Here is a 7849-nt window from a genome sequence, read left to right as displayed (position 1 = left end):
TGAACATAACAACGAATAGATCATCACTTACGAATATTATTTCATTTTTTAGTTTGTTATCTTAACTCAAACACATACACATACACTTTAGTTTTCATTCACCAATAATCCCTACAAGAACAAACCCCATCTTTGAAATGGTGAAACCTATTTGCATCTCTTAACACAATCTCCCTACTCACAACTTTCGATATCAACTTAATAGCAGAATGACAATCTCCACAAACCCTAAGATTCTTCATAACCCTAATCACTATCCCTTTTGGCACCTTCAAAACCCCATAAGCAACAGCAAGTTTCTCACTATGATACCCTAAACTATGCACCTTCTCTTCTTCATCAACATCATGCAATACAAATCTCCCATCAGGACAATATCCAGCTTCTCTTATCAACCCCATTAAATACTCCAACATTTGTATAATCAAATCATACTCAACATGTGTACTATTTTCACTTTCACCCCCTCTAAACATATGAACTTCTTTCCCTATAACTATCCATGAACAACCAGGCGATTTCTTCACCTTCTCTAATCTCATCCTTTTTCTAACATCTTCAACTTCACACCATTTTTTCTTTGAAGCATATATGTTTGATAACAAGATATAAGGACCTGAGTTTGTTGGCTCAAGCTCTATAACTTTCTTAGCTGCAATTTCAGCCATTTCAAGATTCATATGAATTCGACAAGAACCCATTAAAGAACCCCAAATGATAGCATCAGGGTCCATAGGCATGTTCTTGATTAAGCTCATTGCTTCATCTAACTTCCCATTTCTTCCAAGTAAATCCACCATGCATGCATAGTGTTCGGTTTTTGGGTCGATTGAATATTTTAATTTCATGGAGTTGAATATTTCAACACCTTTGTTAATATTTCCTGTGTAGCTACAAGAGGAAAGAACTCCTATGAAAGTAACATCATCTGGTGATATGCTTAAAGAACATAATTTATCAAAAAGTTTCAAACTTTCTTCTCCTAATCCATGTTGTGAATACCCTGTAATCATGGAATTCCACATCACAATGTCTTTGTTGGGAGATTTATCGAATACAATCTTGGCCTTTACAAGATTTCCACATTTTACATACATTGTGATCAAAACTGAGTTAACATATACATCGGTGTCACACAAATTTTTAACCAATTGAGAATGAATTTGTCTACCATGATCAAGATTCGCAAGATTAGAACAAACAGAAAGGATGCTAATCAAAGAAGGGAAATTCGGTTTAACTCCTTGGGTTTGCATTGATGTGAATAATCTTAATGCTTCTAATTCAAACCCGTGTCTTTCATAAGTCTTTATCATTGTACTCCATGTTGCATTATCCTTTTCTATTGTTTGATTGAATATGTTTCTTGCTTTATCTACATCACCATTCTGGCTAAACCCTAATATCATGGCGTTACATGAAACTACAGATTTGTAAGGCATGGCATAGTAAAGCTCCATGGCTTCGTTCATCCTTCCAGACTGGGTGTAGCCATTTAGCATTGCAGTCCATGAGACCTCGTTTTTGTGGGGCATAACTTCAAAGAGTTTTCTAGCAACATCTACATGGTTGTTTTGGACATACCCTGAAATCATTGTGGTCCAAGAGAATACGTTTCTTTCAGGCATTTCATCGAACAGTTGGCGTGCTTCAGCCAAACGACCTGTTTGACAATACCCACCAACCATGCTTGTCCAAGCAACCACGTCTTTCACTGGCATGGTGTTGAAAAGTTCACGAGCTTTGTCGATTTGATTGTCTTGAATAAGGCCACCGAACATCACTGTGTAAGACACGACGTTCCTTTCGGGCATCTTTAAGAAAAGTGTTTCTGCTTCAGAAACTAAACCTTCTTGTATATATCCTCTAATCATTGCAGTCCAGGAAATAACGTTTCTGTGAGGCATTTTGTCGAACACTTCTCGGGCTTCCTTTACCATCCTATTCTTCACGTACCCAGAAATTAAACCGTTCCAAGAAACAGTGCTTCTTTCAGGCATTTGTTCGAACAGATTCCGGGCTTCATTGGGTTGGTTGTTTTGGAAATAACATGCAACCATGGAGTTCCAAGAGACGATGTTTTTTTCCCGTAAACCATCGAATACTTGGCGAGCATTGTGAATTTGGCCAAGGCGACCATACCGTGCAATATGAAGATTCTCTGAAATCACAGCATTTGAGCAATATGTTCGGCAGTGAATTAATAGAAAACGCATTTGGATCATTTTAGTATAGCTTCTTTTCAGTAATGGATCACATCAAATCACTTGAGAGCAGTTGACAATTGAAACAGAAGTGCATCGATTGTCAAAAGCTTTATCAATTGCGTGTATTAACATACTATAAATCTTTGCTTTTCTACACAGGGTTGATGTTAGTTTAGCCCATTTATTTTAAAACGTTTTTATTGTTGTTTTGTTTTTATTGTTGTTTTGTTTTTGTTTTGTTTTTTTTTTTTTTTTAAATTTACGATGATACAATGTAAATTTGTCCGGTTTAAAAGTTCATTTTGAAGATAAGGAATTTTTTTTTTGATTTATAATGATACAAATTTTCTCAAATGCACCAATGTCGAGAATTGGGATTTTCTCAGGTGCACCAATGTCTAGACACAAAAAAAAAAAAATGTGAAATTTGAACTTCATCCATATTGTTGAAAATGTGGGTCAGGGCTGTTGACGAAAATTTTGACGTTTATAAACTATATGGTAAGATACTCTATATTTGATGTTTAAGTTTTAAACTTTAAAAAATGCTAACATTCTTTTCTTTATCTCTTGAAGATGGATACGCAAACTGTTCTCCAAAGACTAGGTACATTAATGGGGTTGTTAGGTATTTTGATGTGGTCGACGTTAATGAATTCTCTATGCATGAACTAGACTTGATGATGGGAGAGTTAGGGTATTATGGTACTCAAATCATGTATTACCACTTCCATTTTCCTAATGAAGGATTCGATTGTGGACTACGAGCATTAAGTAATGATGATGATGATGATAATGTTTGATCTCTCAAAATATATTACCAGGAACAAAGTCATAAAAGTTTACATAGAACATGGACAAACTAACTTGCTTACATATTTTTATGTCCCTAAAAGATCCTAGAAAGGTTATAATAAAAGACTTACCCATGCATCAAATTGAGCAAGGCTCACGTCCCATTAGTGATAAAGAAATATCTACAATGAGTCATGTTTCATATGCTTCTTCTATATGATCGATTATGTATGCTATAACATATATTCAACCTAATGTGGCTTATGTTTTGATCATGGTTAGCAGATATCAAGGTAATCATAGTTTAGCTCATTGGACTGTAGTTTTAAGAATTTGTGGAAAACAAAAGATATGAGCTTAGTTTTCGGTGGCAAAGATGAGCTTAAGGTGAGTGGCTATAGTGATGTAAGTTGTCAAACAGATCGATATAATAGTTATTTGCAATCTGTTAAACCGATTGTTGCACCCGATTTAAACAAATATATTTATCACTGTTAGTTGCACTAAAAATATAGCATAGGGAAGCAGGGTCGAATCCTCAGGGACACAGCCTAATGTTCAATGTTGTTTTGCATCAGGCACAGTCTAGTCAAAACAGAAATATAAAAAGGAGTTTTTGAATTAACTAAAAACTAAAATTTGCAGTCATATTAAATTAAACAAAAATCAATAATGAAAACGATTTCAGTTCTAGTACGACTTTCCTAATCTTGCAATTAGTTCAAATCTGGTTATTTGAGATGCGTTTTTATCTAAGTTGGTACCGAGAAAAACTAATAAGCTCTAGTATAATCTCTTTTACCTTATTTAGTTAACCAAAACAAACTTTTTGAATTAACCGTAACTTTTTACTGTTCAATTAAACATGCTCTTAATTAAATAAAAAAAACCAGCTTTATGATCTGTGTAAAATTCCCAGCAATACTCAATACTTCTCACAAGCTTGGAAGCGTAAATGTATGATTTTTATAGTTTATATTAGAGTTAAATCTCAAACACAGAACCAATCTGATACTTCTTACTTTTACCGGTTCACAAGAACAATTACGGATTCTATTAACTGATTAACTTGAATGACAAAATCCTAGCTAGGTGATCAAAGTAACAAGAATTAAAAATCAAGCGTACTTTAAGCTCAAAACACGAAACTAAAACCAAATCTGAAAACTAATCACATAAAAAATACTAGTCTATACAGAACTAAAAACTAAGATTTAGCCAGACATGGCCAAAAACGAAAGTAAACTAGTAAAAAAAAACATTTACTGAATAATCTAGATAAACTAAATGTGTGAGATGATTCTCAGCTTTAGATCTTCAAAAATCGTTGAAAGGTATCAAAAATCGTCTTCAGAAGTGATTTTCGTCGTCTGGAATCGTCTCCTCTTCGCATCTGATTGATATGGACATATTTAGTTATAAAATTCATGCATTATCTTAATACTTTATGTTGTTTTTGTCTCATTTAATGAACAAAAGATGCTTAATTAGTTTAGAAATTCATTTTTCAGCAACAATGACATGCTCGGATGGAAAAAGAAGCGGAAATAGCGATTGGAGGCTTGGATCTTGGATTTTGAAGAAAGAAGGATGTTGTTAGACAACTTGAACCCTCGTTAGTATTTTGGCCATATCTCATGAACCGTAACTCCGATTGACGAGATTCAAAATGTTCTGAGAACTAGACACAATTTCGAACGACTTTCGTGTTTTGAGAAAATGTTGATTCCAAACAGACTCGGCGATTTGGGCCTCAACTCGACGAGTTGGTCAGAAGTTTCGCGATTCTTGACGCTCACTTTCCGTACACGGGATTTTAAGTGATGGACTCGCCGAGTAGGTCACTGTACTCGCCGAGTCGCCCCTATTTTCATATTATATATATATATATATATATATATATATATATATATATATATATATATATATATATATATATATATATATATATATATATATAACTCTTCTCACTCGAACCCGAACGAATTAAGGATATAGATGAACCCTTGGAGGTCAATTGTCGACTAAAGGTGCTGCTGGAGCGTGGGAAGCGAAGGAATCAACCCTACATTCAGTTTTAAGGAGAATCCAAGCAAAATCAAGTTTACTCTTTACCTAATCTCTTGTCTGAAGTATGTTTTTATCAATTGATTTCGTTTTTGAGCTTGTTTCTACTGTAATCATGAGCTAAAACTCATACCTTCTGTTTAGGATAGATGATTTTGTGATTATGGTTTGATTTTATGGTTAGGATTAATTTTAATTGGTGATATTGTTTTGTTAAGGTTGTTAGAGAACCTCATATGTTAATAACAACTATTCTCTATTAATAAATCAGTAATTAAGTTGTATGAACATCTCTTAGTTATAAATTTCATATGATTTATGTGACTACATAGTTATATGTCTAGGAATAACGAATGTGAAACTAGTTTCAACTAGAAGATAGGTAAATGAATGTGTGAGCTTGTGTGACACACCAACAACAAGAGGTTAATTGAATCACCAATTTTATTAGCTAATTACAAGTCTTACTTAACCGAATCAATAAACTAGGAAACTCATTGGTTTAATCAACTGATCACTGCTTGAATTAATTTGTTTTCTAAGGATTAGTAATAGCGAACATGAACCTAATCACACAAATCGGTAGCCAATGCCAATTAATCCATTGCACTTGTCATAAAATCAACCATAGGAATAAATGATTCGAACCTAAACAGAAGTCTCCTTAATTATTGAATTTAGTTGATTTTTATTTGCTTAGCTCTTAGTTTCTTAGTTTAGGTTTTAGTTAATTGTTTAAGTTTCTAGTCTTGCAAAACTAGAGAAAACCCCCTTTCTATTACTTGTTTTATTGAGATAATATTAGCATTTATTTTAATTGTTTATCATTCCCTGTGTTCGATACCCTACTTACCTGAACTAAACTGATAATCGATAGGTACACTGTCTTTCGTGTGCTTGTCTTTGTGTTTAAGGTAGTAGGATTAAACCTAGTTGGTTTTACACACATCACTGATAACGAGATTTGTATTTATAGGCGAAAAGGAAACTTCTGGAGAAAGAAAATAATAACGTGTGATCGCAAGTTGGTCCTATGCGATCGTAGGTTTCTTTAAAAACACGTATTGGGCCGATTTAATGGCGTACATTGCTTTTTCTGGGCTTTTTGGACAAACATGCGATCGCAATTATGGGTATATGAGATCGCAGATTTTAAGTTTTTTTTACTTCAAATGACTTCCAGACGACTTAAACTGACCCTGGGAAACTTCGTGGCAAACATGTGACCGTAGGAAAAACATGCAATCACACCTGCGATCGCATTTTTGGCCTATGTAATCGCATATTTGGCCTTTTCACAAACATGAAAGTTGTCTGAAATTGTGTCTAGTTTCCGGAACATCTTGAATCTTGTCAATCAGAGTTACGGTTCAAGAGATAGGTCAAAATACTGACACGGACTTAAAGCTGCCAGCAACATCCTTTAGCTTCAAATTATAGAATCTATCTTTGTGTGATCAATGCGATCGAATTTTTCTTGATCAAATATTCTTCCAAGAATTCCTCAACATCCTCCTTCAGTTCTAACTCCATTTACGCTCCGAAAATGCATCCAGTTGCTCCCAAAGTACTGCCCTACTCGAACATTTTGAAATTGACACAAAAAATGTTAGCAGTATAGGAATTCTAATCAAATACATGATATGAACAATATTTAAACAAATGAAATGAAAATGTACAAATTATGATGCTAAATGGTAATAAAAACTATCCTAAAAGATGCATAAAACGAAATCTATCAAATCTCCCCAAGCTTGAACCTTACTTGCCCTTAAGTAAGAAAAAGAATTAAACATTATAAACAAATGGAAAGATGTAGATGACCTAAAAAGAATTTAGAATAAACTAAAGGAAAATAAAAGTACTTCACTCTTTTGTTAACATGATCATATTTCACAACGAGGAAGCTCTAATGATATCACTACTTAGACAATAGTCTCAATATCTTTATATTGTGGATTTAAAATTCATATTTAATAAGTTAAAGCAAGCTTGAGAAAATAATTTTTACGCCGAATTTGTAACATCCCGATTCCCAGGTATGAGAGTTTTTATTAAAAAGGAAATTTTACCTTGGAACTCGTCGAGTTGATGGCCTCACCTCGACGTGTTAAAAGTTTTTGGGTCGCGGATCTTTTTGGGCCAACTCAATGAGTTCGAGAGGAAAACTCGACGATTTGGTGGCTGAATATGAAACCCTAATTTTTAGGATGTTGCACCCAATTTAACGGCCTTAAGTCCCATTGATGGCCTCCCTAATCTCCTCCTATGCCAAGAAACTCTAGAATTCATGCATCTTACCCCAATTTGAGTGTGTGAGCTTAAAAGTTGCTTCTTTTGGTCTCATTTTGAAATATATTGAAGTTGGTGGTTCCTAGCTTGAAGGGGAAAGCTATAGATCCAAAATCTCCTTAACTTTAGCTACTCTTTTGAGGTAAAAAGTTGAAAACTTGATCATCTATTTGCTTAGATTTCTTCCTTGGAAGTTTATTGTCATATTTGACTCATTTTTGGATTGTTCATGGGGTTGAGCATTTCATGGAGTTATCACTTTGGATGTGGACATTTGATGGCCTCTTTTGGCTTTAAGTTGCAAACTTTATTGAGTTTTAGGCCTCTTTCATGCTTAAGATTCGTTATTAATCTTTCCTTGAGAGTCAGAGCCTCTTTGGCACATTCATGAATGTAAAGTTGGTAACTTTACGTGACTTTCCAGCTCTTGGGTGTTAGATCTACATCGTGAAACGTTGGACTTGATGAAAAAGGATTGAATGTGTAAG

General features: G+C 34.2%; 1 pseudogene; it reads right to left on the bottom strand.

Moving 5' to 3' along the window:
* On the bottom strand, positions 1 to 2361 carry LOC145031700 (pentatricopeptide repeat-containing protein At1g56690, mitochondrial pseudogene; annotated as a pseudogene).
* Positions 2362 to 7849: the final 5488 nt, after the last annotated feature.

This window comes from Lactuca saligna, chromosome 2 (assembly GCF_052625555.1).
Source record: "Lactuca saligna cultivar CGN05327 chromosome 2, ASM5262555v1, whole genome shotgun sequence".
Taxonomy (NCBI): Eukaryota; Viridiplantae; Streptophyta; class Magnoliopsida; order Asterales; family Asteraceae; genus Lactuca; species Lactuca saligna.
Note: the sequence above shows the minus strand (reverse complement) of the source record. Positions and strands in the feature narration are given on the sequence as shown.